Below are 23,328 nucleotides of genomic sequence, written 5' to 3'. Positions count from 1 at the left end.
TGTTTGTTTTGAGATGGAGTCTCGCACTGTCGCCCAGGCTGGAGTGCAGTGGCGCCATCTTGGCTCACCGCAAGCTCCACCTCCTAGGTTCACGCCATTCTCCTGGCTTGGCCTCCTGAGTAGCTGGGACTACAGGCACCGGCCACCACACCCGGCTACTTTTTTGTATTTTTAGTAGAGACAGGGTTTCACTGTGCTAGCTAGGATGGTCTCCATCTCCTAACCTCGTGATCCCCCTGCCTTGGCCTCCCAAAGTGCTGGGATTACAGGCGTGAGCCACCACTCCCAGCCGGTCAAACAAGCTTTTAAGGCCAGCCCCGATTCAAGGAAAGGGGAATAATACTCTGTCTCAATGGGAGAAATAGTTAAGAATTAGTGTTGATATTTAATCTACCACAGTGTCTACAACTTATATGCAAGCTAAAAATAAAATATTATAAAATGAAAATAGGTATTCATGAAAAATCTTTAAAACATCCTTCCTTCATACAATTGCCTGTTATTTTCTATGACAAAAGCTAGGATGTTTGAAATTTGACGTGATTTACATAACGAAATTACCATTTTGGGTAGGTAAGTTAGTAGATCTAGATTTCTGTTGATTTTGGCCTCTTCAATATCCATTTCTGTTTCTTCTGTTAACAATATACCAATTTTCCTGTAAGAATGTACCATTTTCTAAATTTGTATGCAGTATTCTGGAACTGTCAACCAAGGACTCCTTTGCTTTCTTTGGTCAACAAGGGGACATTTTACTTATCTAGGGCAATAAAATCCTTTCCCTCTAGAATTTAAATCATGAGAAGAGTGACACAAAGAAGAAAATTATTTGGCATTCATATTTCCTGATGTTCATACCTTACAACTTCCGACACTTAAATCTTAGACACTTTCATTCTAACCTTTCCTAAACGTGGTCATTTAGAGTTTCTCCTTTGATTCTGTGAGTTGCCTTTTAGTCTTCCAATTATTTGTTGTTACTTAAAATAGCACTAGTTTTCTTTTTCTTCAAAGTAAAAACAAAAACATAAAGCCATAACAGAGGTAAAAATTTGTGTAATGAGTCGAGCTGCCCAGAAAGAGAATTTATCAGTAAATACAAGAATACAGGGCCAGGCGCAGTGGCTCACGCCTTTAATCCCAGCACATTGGGAGGCCAAGGTGGGCAGATCACGAGGTCAGGAGATCAAGACCATCCTGGCTAAAACAGCGAAACCCCATCTCTACCAAAAATTCAAAAAACTAGCCAGGTGTGGTGGCGGCGCCTGGAGTCCCAGCTACTCAGGAGGCTGAGGCAGGAGAATCGTGTGAATCCAGGAGGCGGAGCTTGCAGGGACCGAGATGGTGCCACTGCACTCCAGCCTGGGTGACAGCGTAAGACTCTGTCTCAAAACAAACAAAAAACAAACAAACAAACAAACAAGAATACAACATTAATGATGTAACTCCAAAATATATCAAGCAAAACCTGACAGAAATTCAACAAGAAAATAACAAATCGACAGTCACAGTTGTCATCAGACAACTCTCAATTCTCAATATGCAAAGGGAAAAGAGAAAGTCAGTAATAAGCCAATTAAATTAACATCTAATTTCTTAATATTTACTCTTACGTATCTTTAGCCTTTCAAGTTTCCAAAGCATTTTTGCATGTGCATGTTCATATCATTTTTCTCCTCACTTCTCTGAAGTAAACTAGTAGAATGTCATTAGAAGAAGAGTTGCAACTGCTTAGAACCGAAATCTTCAGGTTTCAAATATGTTATTTTTGCTATCATCAGAATGTATCCCCCAAAATTCATATACTAAAAACTTTTTTTTTTTCTTTTGTTGAGACAGAGTCTCGCTCTGTCACCCAGGCTGGAGTGCAGTGGCACAATCTCAGCTCACTGCAACCTCCGCTTCCGGAGGTTGCAATGTTGAGAGTTGTGACTTCATGAAAGGTGTTTAGGTCACGAGGGCTCCGTCTCCATGAAGGGATTAATAAGCTATAAAAACAGCTTGCAGGAGTGAGCTCATTCTGTCTTGTGTGTCTGCCTTGTGCCACATGAGAATGCAGTGAGAAGGTCCTCATCATATTCTAGTGCCTTGATATTTGACTTCCAAGCCTCAAGAATTGTAAGAGAATAAATTTATGCTCTTTATAAATTACCTAGCCTGTGATATTCTATTACAGCAGCACAAAACAGACTATGACAGTTTTCACTGTACTCCTGGTTATATAATTTTCTTGCTCATACCAGCAAGCTTTCTAGTCCTTGCTCATGGCATGAGATTTCAAAACAGTAGACAAATGATTCTAAATGATTAACTAGATAAACACACAGAGATAGCAATTTAAATAATGAATATAAGGTGTTTGGCCTTGTATCTGGGCTACAGTGAGTGTTAAACACACAGGAGTTATTATTAATACTAAATAGAATGTGATATTCACCATTATTTCTAGGCTGAAATTATGTCTAAGTTTATTTTTTTTCATTATGTCATTTCCCAAGATAGTTATTTGCATTATTCAAATCATTCGCTGGCCTCAACTTGTTCTTCAGGATGAGATCTCAACTTCATGACCTTTCTATATGGAAGAAAGACTTGACATTCCCAATCATTAAATGGTAAAGGAGTTGGAGTTAGGGTCAAAACAGAGAGGGCAAACCTTCAACAGCAGGGCAGTCACTATGTCTTTGAACTTCTCTTTTAAATGCTATAAAACTGCCTTTCTCTCTAAATTCTGCTGAACTGGAATTAAAAAAAAATTCCCCCACAGCATCTGAATTTTATTAAGAGTATGTGACTTTCTTTTGCAGACACTACTAGTAGGTACTTTGCAAAGTCTTGTCTTTGAGGCTGGTTCTAGAACCAGGTTGTAGCAAGAGTTGGAGTCCCATAAAATCAGTGATATTTACTCCTTAATGCAGTCCCTCTTTCCAAGGTGTGCTTTCTCTGAAGACTGATCACAGCTTTTATTGCATGAGCTTGTAAAATGCAAAATGATTAAAGGTACATCTATTTTTTGAATCTCCTCTTTGTCAGTCCTTTAGTCAACAACAGCAGAGTCCTGGCCGTTTCACAGATGCTTACATGAAAGGTCAAGTTTAGCCATCAGCACTGAATAAAAAAGTCTTAAAGGGTAAGATGGCTGCATTGTAATGAGTTTGAAGAGTACCTTGGTGCTGACTCTAACGGAAGGATTTGTGATCTTTCAGAAAGTTCCTCATTTTGCTTCTCTTCCCCAGCATGAGTCTCGCTAAACATATCCATTTCCATATCATTATAAAGCATAAAAAGGAAATTTCCTCTGAAGAGCCACAGCTTGCAGTCACTCTTTAAAATCTTTTTCCATTTTTTCTGTTGGCCCCATTACCTGTTTCATTGACGTTCCAGGACACTTCTTAATTTTGACTTCCACTTTGATTCACTCTCACTGCTTGCTGGCTGCCAAGATCTTTACCCTTCCTCTCTGACACTCACTTCTACTCCTTTTCTCTCCATCCCATATCAAGCTTCTCAATTGCACACTTCATTTAGGAATTTTAATGTGAATGGGAAAAAAGCTAAACAAAACAGTTTTGGGTGGAGAGTGATGGAAGTGAAGCTGTGAGATGTGTACTCTACACAGCTTATACCATAACTTCAGGCAGCAAGGTAATAGTTTCACTGAACAAGCCACCTTTTTCCAGATGACTTCAAGAAAGCAAAGAGTGAATATGATGCCCCAGGGTGTGGATTTTTAGATGTAAGAGGTTCCATCTCTCCCCTGAGAAGAAGGCAGATCTATAAAGAACACACACCTCTCCCACTGTCCTCAGGAACTAGCTCTAGTGAAATGGTTGTTACTCAGGTTTCAGAGCAAGCTTAGGCTGTGTCATGGCCATAGCGTAGTGGAAACTGGGTTGAGGCAAAGAAGCTAAGCTCATTGCCAATTGAGGAAATTGGAGTAGTAATTATGAAGGAGGAGTAAGTGAGGAAATTGGGGGAGTAATTATGAAGCCACAAAAATGATGCAAAACCAGAAGTTAGAAGCCAGGGAATCAAGTATGTGAGACAGCTATTAAGGAAAAGTAGGAGGTCATATGTTCTGTGTTCAAATCTCAGCAGAGCTACTGACCCTATTGACAGGACTTTAGGTAATTTTCTTTTAACTATGGTAAGGCTCCATTTCTTCATCTTTTGGCAGCGTTGAATGTTAGCTTCCTCTAACCTTGTATGAGGATTAAATAAAATAATGGGTGCTTATTCAGCAGAATATGTTATATATAATATTAAATATAAATAAAAAAATAAATGAAGACCAACCAACTGAGAACAACCAACAGCTTTTCATCCAGAGCTTGCTATATCAAGGGAGTTAACCATCATTACTTGTGTTTTGAAGATACTCAAAGTCAGGCAGAGGAGTGAGAAAGTGTTGTAGAAAAAGGGAAGACTTCATATATGCTCCCGTTGGAGGCTGTTAGTATGGGGAAGCTGTAAGCAGACTAACCAGAACCAGGGCATTCTACATGATTAGTTGGAATTTTATCTATCTATCTATCTATCTATCTATCTATCTATCTATCTATCTATATCTATATCTATATATATATATTTTTTTCTGGTTGGTCCTAAGTCAGAAGTGAGAACAAAGTTAGGGAACCTGTTAGTTATTAATCAAGTCCTGATCATTTTAGACCAATTGTTACAGGGGTACTATTTGGTTTCCTGCATGTGTTGCTAGATATAGTTCTCTGACTTTCTGCAAGTCTGACTAGGTTTCTGGACTGGTTACTCTAGATGATAGGTTAATTATCCAGGCTAATTGTGAGAGACTGTAGGTCATGTCTCTATTTCACACACAGTTTGACCTTGTTTTATATATATATATACACATATACACGTTTAATCTCTCAATTCTATAGTTTACCTTTATCTTAAGTAAATGATTACCTGAACCTCCCCCACCAAATCTCACAATGAGTTTCGTTTCAAGAGGAAGATAAATATATGCTGGAACAATAAAAAATTGCTCAACTTTTGTTTTTAAATTAATTTTTTATAAGTCCATTAAGAAACATTATTCTCCAGAGTCTCAACTTTTGCAAAGGGAGAAAAAAAGGTCTCTAAATTACAAAAGATTTATTTACATCAGGGGGTGATTGCAAGTTCCTTAGATCAAGAAAATCCTCATACTCAAGTGTGAAAAATCCTTTTGCATATTTTTCCAGGGACAGCCAAAAACAAACAAAAAAGAAGAGAGAAAGCTTTGTACCAAGATGTTTCAATAAGCTCTGCTAGTGCCCGTGGACATCATGGGATTTTGAACGTGTATGTTGAACTGAAATCATATGATATTTAATGGCACCTACAGGAATCTCAATTCCCAATGTTGTCCCCAAGAACAACTGAAATTCTACTATTAATAAATTATCCTGTAACAAGATACAATGCTTCTCCACTTCCTCTTTTAAAGATGTCAGGTCTTTATTGTGTTCAGTCCTTTCTCTGAGTTACATTTAAGAGACATCTACACAGTGGGTAAGAAGTCAGTCATGATGGAAAGGAGACTCAATGCTATGTAGGAGAGAATAGAATAAGAGTTTGTCAACCTCTTCACCACTGACACTCAGGACTAGATAATTATTTGCTATGATAGCCATGCATTCTTGAATACTTAGCAGCATCCTTGGCTTCTACTCACTAGATGCCAGTAGATCCCCTTTCCCAGTTGTCCCAACCAAAAATGTCTTCAAACGTTGCCAAATGCACCTTGCAGTGCAAAATTCGTCCTGTTGAGAACCCCTGGTAAGCAAAGATTACAATATTCACAAAATCATCTGAAGAACTTGTTTGAAAGGGCTGACTCCAGGGATCTACTGTGATGATTCTGAGTCAAAAGAAACAGAATGCTCTATGTTTTATAAGTTCCTCAGAGGTCTGATAGTCAACCAGTTTGGAAATTATTTTTTGTTTCCTAACCATGAACAAGAAATGACTCAAAGGGGCTTACAGCCATCTTCAAATATATAAAAGTTAACATGCAAAAGTGAGATTCAACTTTTTCTGAGTTGCTAAGAAGGGAGTTCTGACCAAATTATAAAATAAAGAAATATAAGAATAATTATATCAGCACAGTAGATTTTCAATCACTAAAATTGTTTAAAGAAAAAGTTGAATAATAAATTGTCAAGAAAGTTTTAAAATTAAATAATCACACATGTAGATGTCGAACATGTGACCGCTAAGGCATGTTCTAATTTTGAAATAAAGATTTTATTTATGATCCTTTAGTGTGAAATATAAATTAGATTCTTTTTAGCCTAAATGGAAGTAAAGCAAAAAGGAGTTAATGTTATGAATACTTACATCCAATATACAGGTTCTTTATCTTGGGTGAAAAACAGAACTACCTGTGGAGCTTTTATAATATGCAAATATTTGGGCTCAAGGGAAGCTGAGAATTATTTAATTACTCTGTGTCAGGCCCTCCTCAGCTCAACACTCAGACACAAATATTACTATTTTTTGTCTACAGATGAGAGCCCTAGACACCAAAGGTTATACAATTTGCTCAAGGCCACATGACTTCTAAGCAGTAAGACTAGAATCTGGTTCTCCCTGACTTCAAAGACCAACACTCTCCCTTAAGAGTCGTACAGTGACTCACCAAAGAGAAGAAAGAATGGGCAGATTTTTTTTTCAGGTCTTTTGTGCCATCTAGGAAAATGTTAAAGTGACCTTCTTCTTGACAGTTTAATCTCATGTTAACTGTAGGGCAGAGCTAAAATAATGGTAACCAGAAAATGTAGTCGTTATTGAAAAGGAAGAAAAAAATATGTAAAATCTGTTTCTCTTTGCCTAAATTTCCCAGAGAAAAACATGCCTAGACACAAGAAGGTGTACCATCATGCAGTCGTGCAGTTCAGGTGGTGAAGAATCTGTTCCCTGGCATGATTCATACAAAAATTCCTTCCACTGCTGAAAGCCATGATTCACGTTTCTCAGATGTAGGTCAGACTTCCTGTCCTAAGATATAGTCCCAAAACATGAGTTTTAATCAGATTGAGGAATTAGTTAACATTTATACATATGCTAAAATATGCTGATTTGTTCCACAGTACTGAACTGTATCTCGTGATAGAGAAAGATTCAGTCTCTTTTAGTATAATGTATGGGAGGGAGGGGGAGGTGAAAGGGGAGAAGACAGAGAATTAAGTCAATGAATTAAGGTAAACTTGGAAAATAAAAAAGTTAGAAAAACTCAAAAGTCAGGAATAGCAATAATCAGTGACATACACTAAGCGCATATTAGTACCTTAAAATATGCCAACCACTCCACATACATTTAGAGCAATCAATCATTTCAAAAATGTCATGATGTTATAATTCCCATTTTACACCTAAAGAAATAGAATCAAAGAAAGAAAGTTAAGTGCTTGCCCAGGGTCGCATAAATTATGCTCATGGATGCAAACCCAATCTTTCTCACTTCTGCATATATAATCTCAAATGCACACTATACCCACCAGCCTCACACTTTCCAGTTTGTTTTTACACAGATCCTTCCTCTTTAAGCACCCTGTAAATGATTGACTATGTGGAGATGTCAGGCAGGAATCCCATGGTTTCATTCCATTCCCTTACCACCCACTCTTTCAGGTTTGTTATTGGAGTTCATCATTAAAAACAAATTTGGATGCCCCAGTGACTTATAGAACCTTCTAATGAACATCATAAAATGACGAAGCCATTCACATTTCAGGAGGCACTCACCTCTCCCATTCCAGTTGATTTGGGAGGATGAGTTCAGCTCATTAGGAATCAGATGCAAAGGTCTTTAGCCTGAATATAGCTGAGCAGATGGGCAAATTCTCTAAGATCCTGAGTTTGTTTCAGCAAAAGTAAGGCAGCTGAAAACTAGGAAGGGCTCTAACTGGACCCAAAGGTATTTCAATTTTCTGCTTGAGCATCCAGGCACACTCAGTGTTTACTTGGAAATTTAGAGAGCCTTTGCAATTCTAAGAGTTGGCACCTACAGGCAGAACAGCTGACCACTCATGGATGGAATTTCAGGACTCTTGGGAAGGCTGACCTCCAGTGACCTCCAGTAACATATGCTTCCTGTTGCTGAAATGAAACCCTCACAAGTCATTGCTTTACCTTGAGGCTTGCTTTCTCTTAAAATTCAAATGTTCCTTTTAAAGCGGCTAGCAGGAACTAGTCAAGCTCCACAAAGTTCATTTAAAGCCATCCTAAACACAATCCTTCTATCCTGAAACCAGACACAACCAAACAGAGGACTATGTCTTCCCTGGATGTTGCTTTCATCCTTCATTGCCTAGAAGCCTGGTACCTCTTTAGGACCATCTCGCATCCTGCTGCTCATCTTCCTGCTTCTGTAGCTCCCATATCAGCCTAGCACCATTTTCAAGGCTGTCTTTGGACCTCAACCCAAGCTCTCTCTCTCTCATGTGACTGACTCACACTGCCCTGATTTTAAAATGCTCTTAATTTTTTACCTCTAGACACTTGCATTTGCCCATCTCCTGCCTCTAGATGATAGAGAACAGCAAACATTAACATGAACCAGAAGATGGAAGTTCTACAAAGAGTATAAAATAGTGTAAAACCTGGAGGTTGAGGCATTACTGAAACTAAACTGAGATTATTAGCAGCATATTTAGTGAGTATCATGGACAGATTAATATTGAAAAGCAAAGCAAAGCATAGTTTGCCCAAAAAACTCTTCAGGGTAAAGTAGTGTAGATACCACATATAATTTGTGGACTTGGCAATATATTAAACCTCACAATAGTGGTAATAGCAGAACCAAAACATGCATTTTTTAAATATATTTCACAAACTATTTTAACTCGTGATATTTTAAAATGTCTTGTGTAATCTTCTCAAAAATACTGCTAGGTAGAAATTATTATCTCTATTTTATAGCTTGTGCAGCTGAAGCCCAGAAAAATTAAATTATTAAGTCGACAAAATTAGTAACAGAATCACAGTGAGAGCCAAGGTCTGCCTGACTCTAAATAATACGCTTGTTCAGAGCATCCCCTGTCCTTCTGCTTTGATGTTTTTTTCCCCAGGACCCAGTTTGAATGACCCTGATACTATCTACTTCCTCCCTCCCAGATGGGCAGGAAAACGGAAGCAGGAGCATGTAAGAATAAGACAGGGAGCCCAGCTCCCTGAGTGTGAATCCCAGTACCCTTGTTTTTTCTGACTGAATTTGGTCAGGTGGCTTGATTATTTTGCACCTCAGTTTCATATTCTTTCAAGTCATAATTGCACCAACCTCACAGGATTGTTGTGAGCACTAACCAAGATAACACATACAAAGATCATGACTTGGTAAGCAGAACTAACCATTTGACAGTGGACTATTTTTTGTTTGATTGTTTTATTTTTATTCCACACATGCAATAAGCTTTAACCATGTTAAAGTAGTTTGGGTTTCTTTTTTATGGACATAAAGAGGGCAGTTAACATCTTGGTTAGAATGCTGGCTCTGGCAGAGTTTCATGTCTGTGCTTGAACACTAACTGCACCATCTAAGAGCTTTTTGACTTTAAGCAAACTGGTTAACCCTCTTCACTTTCATTTCTTCATCTGTAAGTAGACTCATGGTGGTACATAATTTGCACAGCTGTTGTGAAGATTAAATTACTTCAGTTAAGTACTTAGCAGAGTGCCTGGCTCACTGTTAAGTGTTTGGAAGCCTGAAGAATCTACATAAAGCTCTTTCCCTACTCTGTGTTAGCAGGAGGTTTGGTTCAAAATGAATCCAAAGGATAAAGTTTTAGCATAGCTAAATCAATGACTTAATACAGATCCGTCACCATGTTCTGACATCTATAGCTATTAAAGTTGGATGTGGGAGCCAAGACCCTGCAACTAATCTGGGAAATCACTTCTCATGTAGTTCTTATACATCCATGAAACCTTAAGGAAATTGAATCATTATGGTAGGCACCACACGGATTCAGTATCCATGGACACTGAATATGGATAAAAATAGGAAGGAATTGTTTCATTGTTTAGTAATAATGTCATATGAGCATACGACATTAAAAAGTACTGACCACTACTACATGCTACTCACCATCATAAGTACACAAAACATTAGTGTACAGAGCAGCGTAAGTCCCTGCTTCATAAAGTTTATCTTGTGGGCAGGGTGGTAGAGAAATATGATAAGCACACAAACACAAACATGCATGCATACACATACAATCTCTATAAAGAGATCACTAAAGCAGGAATTAGGGGAAGTAAGAGACTGAAAGTGCGTTATCTTAGACAGGTGTTCAGGGAAGGCCTCCATGACTTTAGAGCAGAGGCTTGAGGTATTTAGGGGCGATACATACAGAAACCTGGAGGAAGAGTATTCCAAACAGAAACAGCAAGTGTACAAGCCTGGCAGAGACTATACTTATTGTGTTGAAGATATAGTACAGTGATCAGAAACTAGAGTGAAGTAAGAAAAAACATGGAAGGAATTCCAATTAAAATGTAATTAGGTGTATTACTTATTAGTGCCTGTCTGTCACTGGAATTGAAGGCTTGTGAGAAAGGGATCATGTTGATCTTTTTGTACCAATTTGTCCCCAGTCGCTAACAAGACGGTTTACACAAAGCATTGAATCAGTATTTTACTTGATGGCCAGATGGAAGGAAGGAAGGAAACAAGGAGAAATAAACACGTAAGGATGACAGAGTGTAGTCCAGGACCTGACAGTCTGGCTAGTTATGGTTTCAGTAACTTAAAGACAAAGAATTCAAGAGAACATATGTAAGACAGGCGGGTTGATATAGCTTTGGAAATATTAGGCAATGTGATAACATTAACCTTCACCTGTTCAACTCACTTCCTAGCATAATCCAGTTTCATACACCCAAGATGACATAACACACATTACGGTGGATGACAATGATGACCCAAACTCTTCATTCCTTCCTGGACCTATGCCCTTTGCCATGTAGCTGTTCAGTGCCTCCCCACTGTGCACAGGATGACCCAGGTTGCCTCTTGATTTGGAGCTTAGGGATGTGATTTGCTGAAACCTAGATAATGAGGTGAAATTGACTAGATGTCAGTTTCAAACTGAGGCTTCAAGAAGACATGGCTATGTCTGTTTGTTCTCCTACATTTCCGTCATCACTATAAGACTATCCTTGACATCCAGGCACAGGGGCTCATACCTGTAATTCCAGCACTTTGAGAGGCCAAAGCGGGTGGGTTATTTGAGCTCTGGAGTTCACAACCAGCCTGGGCAACACTGTGAAACCCCATCTCTACTAAAATACAAAAAAAATTAGCCAGGTGTGGCAACATGTGCCTGTAATCCCAGCTACTTGTGAGGCTGAGGCAGAAGAATTTCTTGAACCCAGGAAGCAGAGGTTGCGGTAAGCCGAGATCGCGCCACTGCACTCCAGCCTGGGTGACAGAGCGAGACTCTCTCTCAAAAGCAAAAAACAAAACAAAACAAAATATCCTTGGCATACCTGTTGGAGGATGAGAGACATGTGGAGCAAAATTGGGTTACTTGGGTAATCCAAGCAGGGGTCAGCCAAGATCAGCAGAACATGACCACCTTTTAATCCACAATGAACATATATACAAGTGCAATAAACACTTTTTTGCTGTATATCATGAGTTTCTGTGGTTTTTCATTATATATCAAAAACTAACTGATAAACATACCCTTTAAAATTCCCCATTAAATGTTCCTCAAGTCTTTTCTTATGACAAAGCGGAAAAAGTAAAATTGCACAGCAGGAAGAACTCCCGATCTGAAGAAAATTCTATAGGAAACCTGTTCCCACTACAGATGGAGATGCCTAATATTAGCCAGTCCTAATGGTTATGATTCTGGCTCCTTTGCCATTTAAAATATATTTGATTTTCTTCTAAACTGGCTCATACGTGATCAGCTACTTCTTCCTTCATGTTTTAAGGAAACTAAACTAATATCTACCTATTATGCCATGGAAACATAATTGAAATGAACACAACAGGTTTAAAAACTAGAATATAAAGTAATTTTCTAGCACAGTCTGAAACTTGCTGTAATTGGACTCCTTAAATCACATACAATATCCACTTCCACAAAACCCCTTTTTATTTGTGTTTTCCACTGGCTATCTAGATGTTCAGCTGAGCTCTGCTCAGCACTAATAAAAAAATGATCATCATTGCTTTTACATCTTTTTACAACTTTCTTCAAAGTTGTTTGAAGAGTCTATCAAGAGTGTATCAGAGTGTTCTTGCCTATAAGCAACAGAAACACTCCATTACTAATTTAACAACAACAAAAGAAATGAAGATTTTTGGAAGAGTATTAGGGAGCTTCATGACTTACTTTAAGTACAATGAGAAATCAGTTACATTTAGTCAGAACACCACTTTTGCTGGATACCAGACACGAGTGCTAGGACCAGCACAGCCCCGGACCTCAAATATTCCTGTTGTGGCTGAAATAAAGTCACTGACTTCTTCGCATAGCTAACCACACAGTCTAAGCTAACCACACCTTCTAAGGAGGTAACATACGATTGGCTAAACATAGGTCACATGTTTATGCCTAACTTCTATTATAATGATAACTGTCTCAGTTTTAGTGGGATGTCCCTATTTTAGCACTAAAAGTCCCACAATTCAAAGAACCCCTTGGTCCCAAGCAAATCAGAACAGTGGTTACTAAGGGGGCAGGGAAAATGAATATTTAATTTTTTTTTGCTTTCAAGACCAGTAAGTAGCTCTTTTTATATCACTGAGACTCAAAAATCAAAGATTTCCCCAAATATAGTAAGAGCATATTTTAAAATGACAAATACCTCCAACACAGATAATATTTCATTTAGCATTCAGGAAAAATAAACATGAGATTTCTAAGGCAGGTATTTTCACAACTATCTGATACATAAGAAATAAGGAATAATTTATTAACTCATTCAACAAATATTTTTTGAATGTGCCAGGCATTGTCAGTCGGATGCTTGTGAAAAAGACAAAACCCAGGATTGCATATTGCAGTCAGGGTGCTTTGGATAAACAAATGTATCATATCAGATGGTAACATTTGCTATGAAGAAAAGTGAAATAAGGAATATGTGATCAGGTGGAGAAATGAAAAGCTATCCATTTTTAAAATGGCAGTCAGGAGAGTACCCTTTGAAGGGGTGACATCATTGCTGGGAAAATTAAGCACTGTCCACTGGGAGAGACTGCACTGGGAGAGGACAACTGGAAGTTTTCACCTCCTATCTCCCAGACTCTGTGTTACATATCTTTTACCTTTGCTGATTTAATCTACATCCTTCTACTGTAATAAATAACTATGAGTATCATAGCTTTAATCAGTTCTGTGAGTCTATCTAGCAAATCATTGAACCAACGATGACCTTAGGGACCCCTGACACACCTGTGCTACCAAAAAAATATTGAAGAGAGTTCGTCAAGCAGGTGGGATATGAAACTGGAAGGGAACTTGAATCTAAGCAAAGAAATGAAGATGTCAGGCACAAAAGAGTGCATACTGTATGTTTCCATGTATTTGAAGTTTGAAAATTATGAAGTTAATCATTATAATAGAAGTAATGCTAAACTTTGATGATAGAAGTGAGAATTGAGATTACATCTGGGAAAGGTAATGGCTGTAAAGGATGCTGGCCATTTTCAATATATTGATGTAAATGTTAGCTAAATATATGTGTTCACTTTATAAAATGTTGTTTCTTGAGCTGTATTAGATATAATATATATGTACATTATGATAGTTGACAATCACGCAATAAAAATGTATACAATATATCACAGACACACAATTAGAGGGATTGCTATGAAGAAAGATGCACCTAAAGGAGTAATGTTATTATGCTGATAAGAGGAGTTTTCAGTTTCTAGATAATGTAGCATCATAACAATATCATATGCTTATGAATCATAAGGAATTTGGTATCTTTTTCACCAGCTAGCTAGCTATGTGTTCTTCGATAAACTTCTTAATCTATCTCAGAATCAGTTTCCTCATCTGCAAAATGGGAAATATAATATTTAGCTTTTATAGTGAAAAATTAATGAATATCTATAGAGGAACACCACAAAGACTAGTAAAAGACCAGCGTTCATACAAGCAATCATTATTGGTCTTATTGTTAAGATGGTGGGAAAGAACAGGAAGAGAAACAAGATAAAGATTCTGATAATATTTTAGTTCATCTAAAAACAGGATCAAGTGAACTCTGTGTTACTGGAGAAATTGGTATCTGCATCCACAGATTCAGACATGCCTTTTTTACTTTCATTAATTTTAGTCCAAGTTGGAAGCAGAAAAATTACATAGCTGGCAAATACAGTACCTCAGCAGAGTAGAGAAAAAATAATGTTCAAGAAACTGGAGCTGCATCTAAGGATTCTGATATTTCAAAAAAATATTTTACCCCACTACCTTCCAAGCCATTGTGATCATCTTGGATTTACAATAGATTATAAGATAATAATCACCTTTAGCCACAAGGCACAAAGGAAGGTGCTGCTGAATCTAGAGCTCCAAAAGAATAAGCACACTTATTCCTAGAACATGGCAAGTCCAGGCCCTGGGCAATCAATGTAAGTGGTCACATTATCCATCCTCTGTGCTTTTAAAAATGTGGTTTCTTCATTGGCAAAATGTGGAATAGAATGCCTACTTTAAAAGAACAGTTCTCATTTCAGACTTCCTGCCTGTGGTTCCCATATATGCGTCTTCACACTCTATGCTGTGCATCTTAATTTGGAGTTAATAAAATATGATCAGAAACTGATGGAATTCTATGGAAAATGACAGTAAGAAGCATAGGTTAAATATTAAGTAAAAATCAGAATTAATTTGAAAACTATTGTGGTGCAGCAAATACTGACATTTATGCCAGGATGATCTTGCCAGGATGATCTTGGAAAATTTTATGTCCTACTGTGAGTTAATGAGCTTCTGTGTCTGACATTTTAATCATTTAATTTATCAGTTGCAAGATATTGTAGAAGTCGTTCTTCTCATCATTCATTTCACTTAACAAATGATAAACAGGATTAGGAAGGGAAAGTGACTTGCCTGAACTCACACATCTTGGTGATATCGAAGCTATGACTAAAGCTAGGTTTTCTGACTCCAGGCTAAATGCATTTGCAAGAACCCCAACAAAAAATGGACAAGTGAGAGAACAGATTTCATAGTCAGAGGGCCTGGATTCAATTCTTGCTTTGCGATATTCCAGCACGTACAACATGAGAGAAGTTAATTTTTTTTGCCCTTAGTAATTTTTTTAAGAAAATGACTATAATAAAAGCACCTATCTTAAAGGAATACACTGAATTTTAAATATGATCAAGTATATAAATCAAGAACATAAGACACCGCCGGGAACATTGTAAGAGCTCAATGAATGTTAGCTATCAGGATATTCATCAACAACATTATATCCAAGAACGAAGTTATTGGCAATGATGATAGACACTGACCATTGTGAATGAGCCAGGGACAAGGATAGCCATATGCTCTCCTTATTATGAATAATGAATTGGGAAAGGTCATTTCAAAATCAGTTGTTAATTTTACTCTTTTTGTATTGCTTACACCATGCTTCTAGATGTGCCTTTTGTTGTGAATATTAGTTCATACAAAGTTGGTGGAATTAGAGTGCTCAAGGAGGCATTCTTAGTACTTTTGCCTATAGTCTAACACCACAAAGCCTGCTTAATCATTTTACAGACTTTCTAAATAAGCTATTTTTGCTGTTTAGAAAATGAAGTTAATTTTTTTGTGTGTGTGTCTATTCACTTTTACGTGGTACTGTTCATCAGTACCTATAGATCTTTTACTTAGATCATACCTTAATAAAAGGATATGGTAGAGAAAAAAGAAAATTATTTTACTGTCTAACAGACTTGGGTTCAGTCCTACCTCTTCCTTCAATACCTGCTCATACAAATTACTTAATGTCTTTGAACTTCATTTTTCTCAAATATAAAATGGAGATCATCCTGACCTCACCAGTTGTGAAGAGCAGTAGAAAAGACTTACAAACTGTCTCTTAATTCCCTTCTTTTTCATGTTTTGGAAAAGGAAAAAAAAAAAAAAAAAAAGACAATACTCAATGATCAAAGAAGTGGGAAATAAGTCTAAAAAGGTTAACACTATATACAGTAAGTGACCAGATTTATCTATCTACCTATCTCTCTCTCTCTCTCACTATCTGTCTATCCATCTATTTATCCATCTATTTATTGAAACAGGGTCTTAGTCTGTCACTCAGGCTGGAGTGCAGTGGTGTGATCACAGCTCATTGCAACCTGGAGCTCCTGGGCTCCAGCGATAATCCAGCCTTAGCTTCCCAAAGCACTAGAATTACAGGGATAAACCATGGGCCCAGCCAGATTTTTCTTATTCTAACATAATCTAAGGTTGTTTATTTTAGTAAGAAAAATAATTCCGACACATTTTACAAGAGTCGACCACAAATAAAAAATGCAAAAGCAAAGATTTCATTATTCTTGGAGGCAAATGGGTTGGGAATTGCTAATGCAATTGTGATGACCACTAAAGGGATATTCATATATAGAGTTTAAATTTTAAAAATATTTATTTTTTCAATATGTCCTTGGCAAAGATTAGTCCTTCACATGATATGCGTGTTTTCTTCTTTTAGCATGAGATGGGTGTTTTTAATCGTCACCTGGATTTTGTGTAAACATGAAGTCTGATACGGAAAGCAGAAGAGAGGAGTGAGAAACAAATGGGGCAACATAATCAACTACTTTAAAGATACAGCAAGGCTCTTAAAAATTAAATGATCCATATATTAAGTATTGTATTTAGTATTTCTCAAAACATGTACTGAACATGTGCAGGGCATAGAGCAGAATACCAGAAATATAGAGATTAATAACACAGTCCAAATTCTCAGGGAACTCGCAGTCTAGTGGAGCACAAAGGCAATCAACGAGACAGGTCCACTGCAACATGTTAAGTACCATAGAAACAGAATGTGAGATTAAGAAATAAACTCTTGCAGAGACACATGCTAACTCATTCCTAAAACACATGAAGGAAGTGGGATAGAAGGATAGAGGGCATAGATGAAGATAAGAGGGAGCATGACATTCTGGGTATAGAATTAGGTTAAGGAGGGAAGACTGGAGGGAGAACAGGCTGATGAAGTGAGTAGAGGCAAATCACAAAAGTCCATATATATATGTGTGTGTGTGTGTGTGTGTATATGTTTAGTATATATGTAATATTATGTTATATATAAACATATATAGTGTATTTCTATATATATTAAATATTATATTAATTAATATATTAATATTAATATGTTAATTATATTAAGAGAATATTTAATATAATATTTAATATATATTTAAATTATATATTTGTGTGTATATATATAAAAATATATATTTACAAGTGGAATTATATAATCAGATTTACTTTTTGATAAAGGCTAGCTCCAAATCAATGGTCTCTGAAACTGTCCACTTGACTCTAAGAACCAATATTGGAATAGAAATAAAGAATGAATATAAGAAGTTCAGAAGGTAAAATATCTGGAATTTGGTGATTAATGAGAGAACAAAAGTGACACAAAACCTCATCCTAGAAATTATTTAGCTTACCTCCTTCTCTGATTAATTCAGCACATTTTTCTGTCATGCCACAGAATACAGTTTATACTGTTTTATTTCATAACATACAGATTTTTCAATACCATTTAGCTATTGTTTTGACTCTTCTTTAAACATAGCAAACACCCTCCCACCTCAGTCACGTTGTGTTTCCTAGAGGGATAATTTTCCCCAAATCATTGCAAAATTAACCCAATAATTTAATTCAGATCCCCAATGTTATCACCTCAGATAGAAACTTTTTGGATTATCGTATCTAAAATAATTATCCTACCCAGTCATTCCCTTTTCCCATAGTCTGCTTTATTTTTCTACATGGATTAATACTTGAAATTAAACTCTATAATTATTTGTTTATTTGCTTATTGACTGTCTTTCCACCAGAATGTAAGCTCTCTTGGTTCAGGAGCTTTTCCTCCTTTACAATTCCATTCCCAGCACTGAAAACACAAACCTGTCACTAGTACTAGGCACTCTACACCTAACTGTTAAATGCATTAAGTGTTCACATGTTTTTTACCTTTCTTATTAATAGCAAACCCCTTAGCATTCTCTAATTTTTGAATCAGGGCTGCCACTGGAGGAAATGTAAACTGTCTTATTTTCAAGATAAGAAAGTTTTACCCTAGGAAGGTTTTATTGTTCCTTCAAAGTCCAAATGCTAGTTAACAGTAAAATCTAGGATTGCTGATTCATACTGCAGATTTCTTTCCTTCTGGTTATACTTTCTCTCCACTCTGCGTAGAAACCATACCTTCTATTTTGTCTACTTTTTCTCTTCTCCAGTACATATAACCATGCTAGGCATATGAAAATATTTCCTCTTACTGAACAAAGAATTGAATGTATTCAACATCTCCCACTTGCAAAAATCAAACCAACTCACCAACTTCAATTTCACCTGAAAGTATGACCCTTTTTTCTCCTAATAATAGAGTCTGCAGTTTCAATTATACAAACAATATTACCTTTTCTTAAACACAAATAATAGCAGAATCACCCCTTACTCTTACTCACTTGCCTTGGAGTTGGGGTATGATGGAGAAGTATTGCTGGTACAAAAATCAGGTTGTAGTTCTTTGTGAGTAGAGAGAATTTAGAACAGAATGAATTCAAACTATCGGTCATGAATAAAACCAGTAAAACATAATTTATCTATGAAGCTCCAATGTCCTGAACTGACGCTGGCATAAAAAGACTTTTATAGATATTATTTTCCACCTCAACAAATAGTTGCATTTAACTTTCTAGCTGTCAAATGGTCACAGCTATTTTTCACTCCCGAGTTGCCTGTCTCTTTCAATTTTAGCTTACAATATTGCTCCAATGCTAATGGATTGCCCTCCTAATATACACAAGAAAGCATTGTGATGATTATATTCATGCCAGACAATAATATGTAAAGATATTTCAGCCAAGTTTCAATGACTTACAAATAGTACTATTTCCTGGGTTTACCATTAATATGGTATCAATCCCACTACCAACTCCTCCTTAAGTTTCACTTATTACCTCTACGTTTCTAGGCATATTGGTTGATGATGCTTCCTCCTATAAGTTGTGTTTTTTAAAAAATAACAAATAATACAAGTGTGAATTGAAGACCCTCAATCTAGGTTCTTCAAAATACCTCATGACACTACGACTTACTCAGAAACTTTTTTTTCTTTTTTCTTTTTGAGACGGAGTCTCACTCTGTTGCCCAGGCTGGAGTGCAGTGGCACAGTCTCTGCTCCCTGCAACCTCCGCCTCCCAGGTTCAAGCAATTCTCCTGCCTCAGCTTCTTGAGTAGCTGGGATTATGGGCATGCATCCCCACACCCAGCTAATTTTTGTATTTTTAGTAGAGACAGGGTTTCACCATGTTGACCAGGCTGGTCTCGAACTCCTGACCTCAGGTGATTTGCTCACCTCAGCCTCCCAAAGTGCTGGGATTACAGGCGTGAGCTACTGTGCAGAAACTATTCACCTCCCTCCTCCCACTGTGGGTAGAGTGTACTTCTCTAGTCCTTTGCTGTAGAAGTTGGCCATACATCTTGCTCTAACCAGTGAAATGTTAGTGAGCAGAAACTTGAAATGTATTTGCAAAATTAGTCTTTTCTTTTGACATTCCAGAAAGGAATCCCAAGACTGTGAGAAGAGCTCCCACTGGATAGCTTCTGCTACTCGAGCCTGGGCTTGAGAATGCAACAGGTAGAATCGACCTGAATTCCACCCAAAATCAAAAGCAGAACTGCTGCAACTGACCAGTAGACCACGTGCAATGAAAATAAATATTTGGTAAGGACTTAGATACCATGGTTGTTTTATAAGAGTAAAATTGATTAATATAGACCACCTCCTCTGTCTCCTGCTGACATTCGAAACCATTCAGATGTGCTCATTCCGATGTCCATGATTGGGTGAAAAGAATCCAAAAATAAAATCAAATAGTCATTAAGTTTAGTTTCTGGCTTGGTCATTTAGAAACACTGTAAACTTAGGCAAGCCTGCTTTACTTGCATACTTGAGTTCCTTACCTATAACATGGGGTTAACAATCTTCACCCCCAGGTATAATGATGAATATTAAATGAGGCAAATACTGTGACTCAACTAGCACAAGTCTTTCTCAGAATAGTACTGGATGAAGGGACAGATTATCTGTGTCCAAATCCTGGATTTCACACCAACTGGCTGGGAGTAGAGGATGTTGAAATGTATTATTTTTTCACTGTTCATATACATTCCCGCCTTCAATTCTTCTCTCTGTAAATGGCCCTGGAGCGGGGAGTGAGGGAGACACATTCTTTATAGTTTATGTGTAATGACTTTTCCCCAGTGCTGGACTTCAAGGTAGATGTATATCTAAGGCCTAACATAGCAGCCTCAGCACTGCACTATTTATGCCACAGTGATTGGATCATAGATGGGCACATGACCAAAGCCTGGCCAATTAGAGCCCATCCCAACAACTTGTCTGAAGCTACATAGATGGAAGTGCCTTTTCTTCACTCCTAATTGCATGCTGAAATTGTAATATAATCCTAGACTAAACTAGCTATGACAGACAATAGAGGAGTCCTGTTTCAAATAAAGCCAACACAGAGGGAAATGGATCAGGATATGGATGGAAAATAAACTTGTATTACATTATTTAAGCCCTAGCATCTACCTTGGCCTGCAGACAGGACAACTAATAGACATTTCAATAACGTGAGCCAATACACTCCCAATTGCTTAGGAAGATTTGAGGTGGGTGCCATCACTTGCAAACAAAAAAATGTGACCTTGAAAAATTTATTTTATTTCTTTGAATCAAGGTTTCCTAATATGTGAAATAGAAACAAAAACAGTATTACTTTATAGTATCAAGATGCGTTGCTATTGTAGAAATTAAAAGATGATGTACCTCAAATATAATATGTAATCAATAAAAATATCCATCATTATCATCAACACATTCTCCTACCTTACACCAGCTTTGAAAAATGTCACAGACTAATAAGTCAATAAAGACACATTTCTTCATTCCTCTCTCTATTCACCAAATGAGAGGTTCCAGAGCAATGTTCTAAGGAGGAGGGAAAGGAAAATGGAGAGAGAACAAAAGGGAAATAGTCATAGACACAGAGAACCAGAAGTCAGCAACATGGTAAGAAAATGGATGAAAGAGACCAGGTACAGTGGCTCACACCTATAGTCCCAGCAGTTTGGGAAGCTGAGGCAGGTGGATCACTTGAGGTCAGGAATTCGAGACCAGCCTGGCCAACATGGTGAAACCCCCATCTCTACTAAAATACAAAAATTAGCTAGGCGTGGTGGCGGGCACCTGTAATCCCAGCTACTCAGGAGGCTGAGGCAGGAGAATCACTTGAACCTAGGAGGCAGAGATTGCAGTGAGCAGAGCTCACGCCACTGTACTCTAGCCTGGGCAACAGAGTGAGAAAGAAAAGAAAGAAAAAAGAGGGGGAAGAGAAGTGGGGTGAGGGGAGGGGAGGGGAAGGGAGGGAGGGGAAAGGAGGAAGGGCAGGGAAATTGATGAGAGAACTTAATATATCCAAAACCTTCTGGATTCTGGAACAACTTCAAGATAGGCTATCCATGTGATAAAATGTAAAGGGACTAAAAACAAAACAACCAGTAATGCCTGAGATAATGAACTAAACCCTCAGGGAATGAACAACAATAAGAACCTACTTGTGTGAGAAGCGTAAACAACATACAAAGAAAGCCTGCCTGAGCCTGGTTCCCTTTCCCATGCTCTCCGCCTGTGAGTGTACAAACTACACCTACTGAAGGCACCAGGCTTGAAGACCTGCAAAGACCTCAATCCTGAAGATCCCTGCTAACCCTGAATGAAGAAGTCGAGGTTCCTCAGCCCCTAAGAAACAGCATCGCCATTTGTCATCCCTTCCTGTAGAAGAAATTGGTAGCGTCTTCTAAGTACGCTTTCCACCAGATCATTTAGGAAGAGAAAGAACAAAGCCCAGACTGTTTATTTCTAGAAGACCCATGGACTTAATGGCACACACAGTCCTATCTGCACACATAGCTCAGAAGGGAGGCTCCCATTTTCTGGTATATGGGAACTTCTCACCTCCTCCCTTTGAATATAAAAGTTCACTCAGCATATTTCCTTCTACTGACCCTTGTCCTCAGGGCTTCTTTCTAACCACATCCACCTTCCTCAGCCTCACATCCTTAATCACACTGTGCCCAAAAAATAAGATCCACAGAGTTAAACACCTTTGATATGGTTTGGCTGTGTATGCACTCTAATCTCATCTTGAATTGTAGGTCCCATAATCCCCACATGACACGAGAGGGACCCAGTGGGAGGTAATTGAATCATAGGGGTGGGTTTTTTTCATGCTGTTCTCATGATAGTGAATATGTTTCACAAGGTCTGATGGTTTTATAAAGGACAGTTCCCCTGCACACACCCTCTTGTCTGTCGCCATGTAAGATGTGCCTTTGCCCCTCCTTCACTTTCTGACATGATTCTGTGACCTCCCCAGCCATGTGGAACTGTGAGTCCACTCAACCTCTTTTTCTTTATAAATTACTCGGTCTTGGGTATTTCTTCATAGCAGTATGAAAATGGACTAATATAGTAAATTGGTACCAGTAAAGTAGGGTACTGCTATAACGATACTCGAAACTGTGGAAGTGACTTTGGAATTGGATAACATAGGTTGGACAGTTTAGAGGGCTCAAAAGAAGACAGGAAAATGTGGGAAAGTTTGGAACTTCCTAGAGATTTGGAGGGCTCAGAAGATAGGAATATCTGGGAAATTTTGGAATTTCCTGGGGAGTTGCTGAATGACCATTTTGACCAAATGCTGATAGTGATGGACAATGAAGTCCAGGCTGAGGTAGTTTCAGAAAATGAGGAACTTCTTGGGGACTGGAATAAAGGTCACTTTTCTGATATGAAGAGACTGGCGGCATTTTGCCCCTGCCCTAGAGATTTATGGAACTTTCAACTTTTGAGAGACAATTTAAGGTATCTGGTGGAAGAAATGTCTAAGCAGCAAAGTTTTCAAGATATGACTTCAGTGCTATTAAAACCCTTCAGTTATATGTATTCAAAAAGATATGGTTTGCAATTGGAACTTACATTTAAAAGGAAAGCAGAGCATAAAAGTTTGGAGAACTTGCTCTTTGATCATGCAATAGAAAAGAAAAATCCATT

The sequence above is a fragment of the Macaca thibetana genome, chromosome 14 (assembly GCF_024542745.1).
Source record: "Macaca thibetana thibetana isolate TM-01 chromosome 14, ASM2454274v1, whole genome shotgun sequence".
Taxonomy (NCBI): domain Eukaryota; kingdom Metazoa; phylum Chordata; class Mammalia; order Primates; family Cercopithecidae; genus Macaca; species Macaca thibetana.
This window is presented reverse-complemented; position numbering follows the sequence as displayed.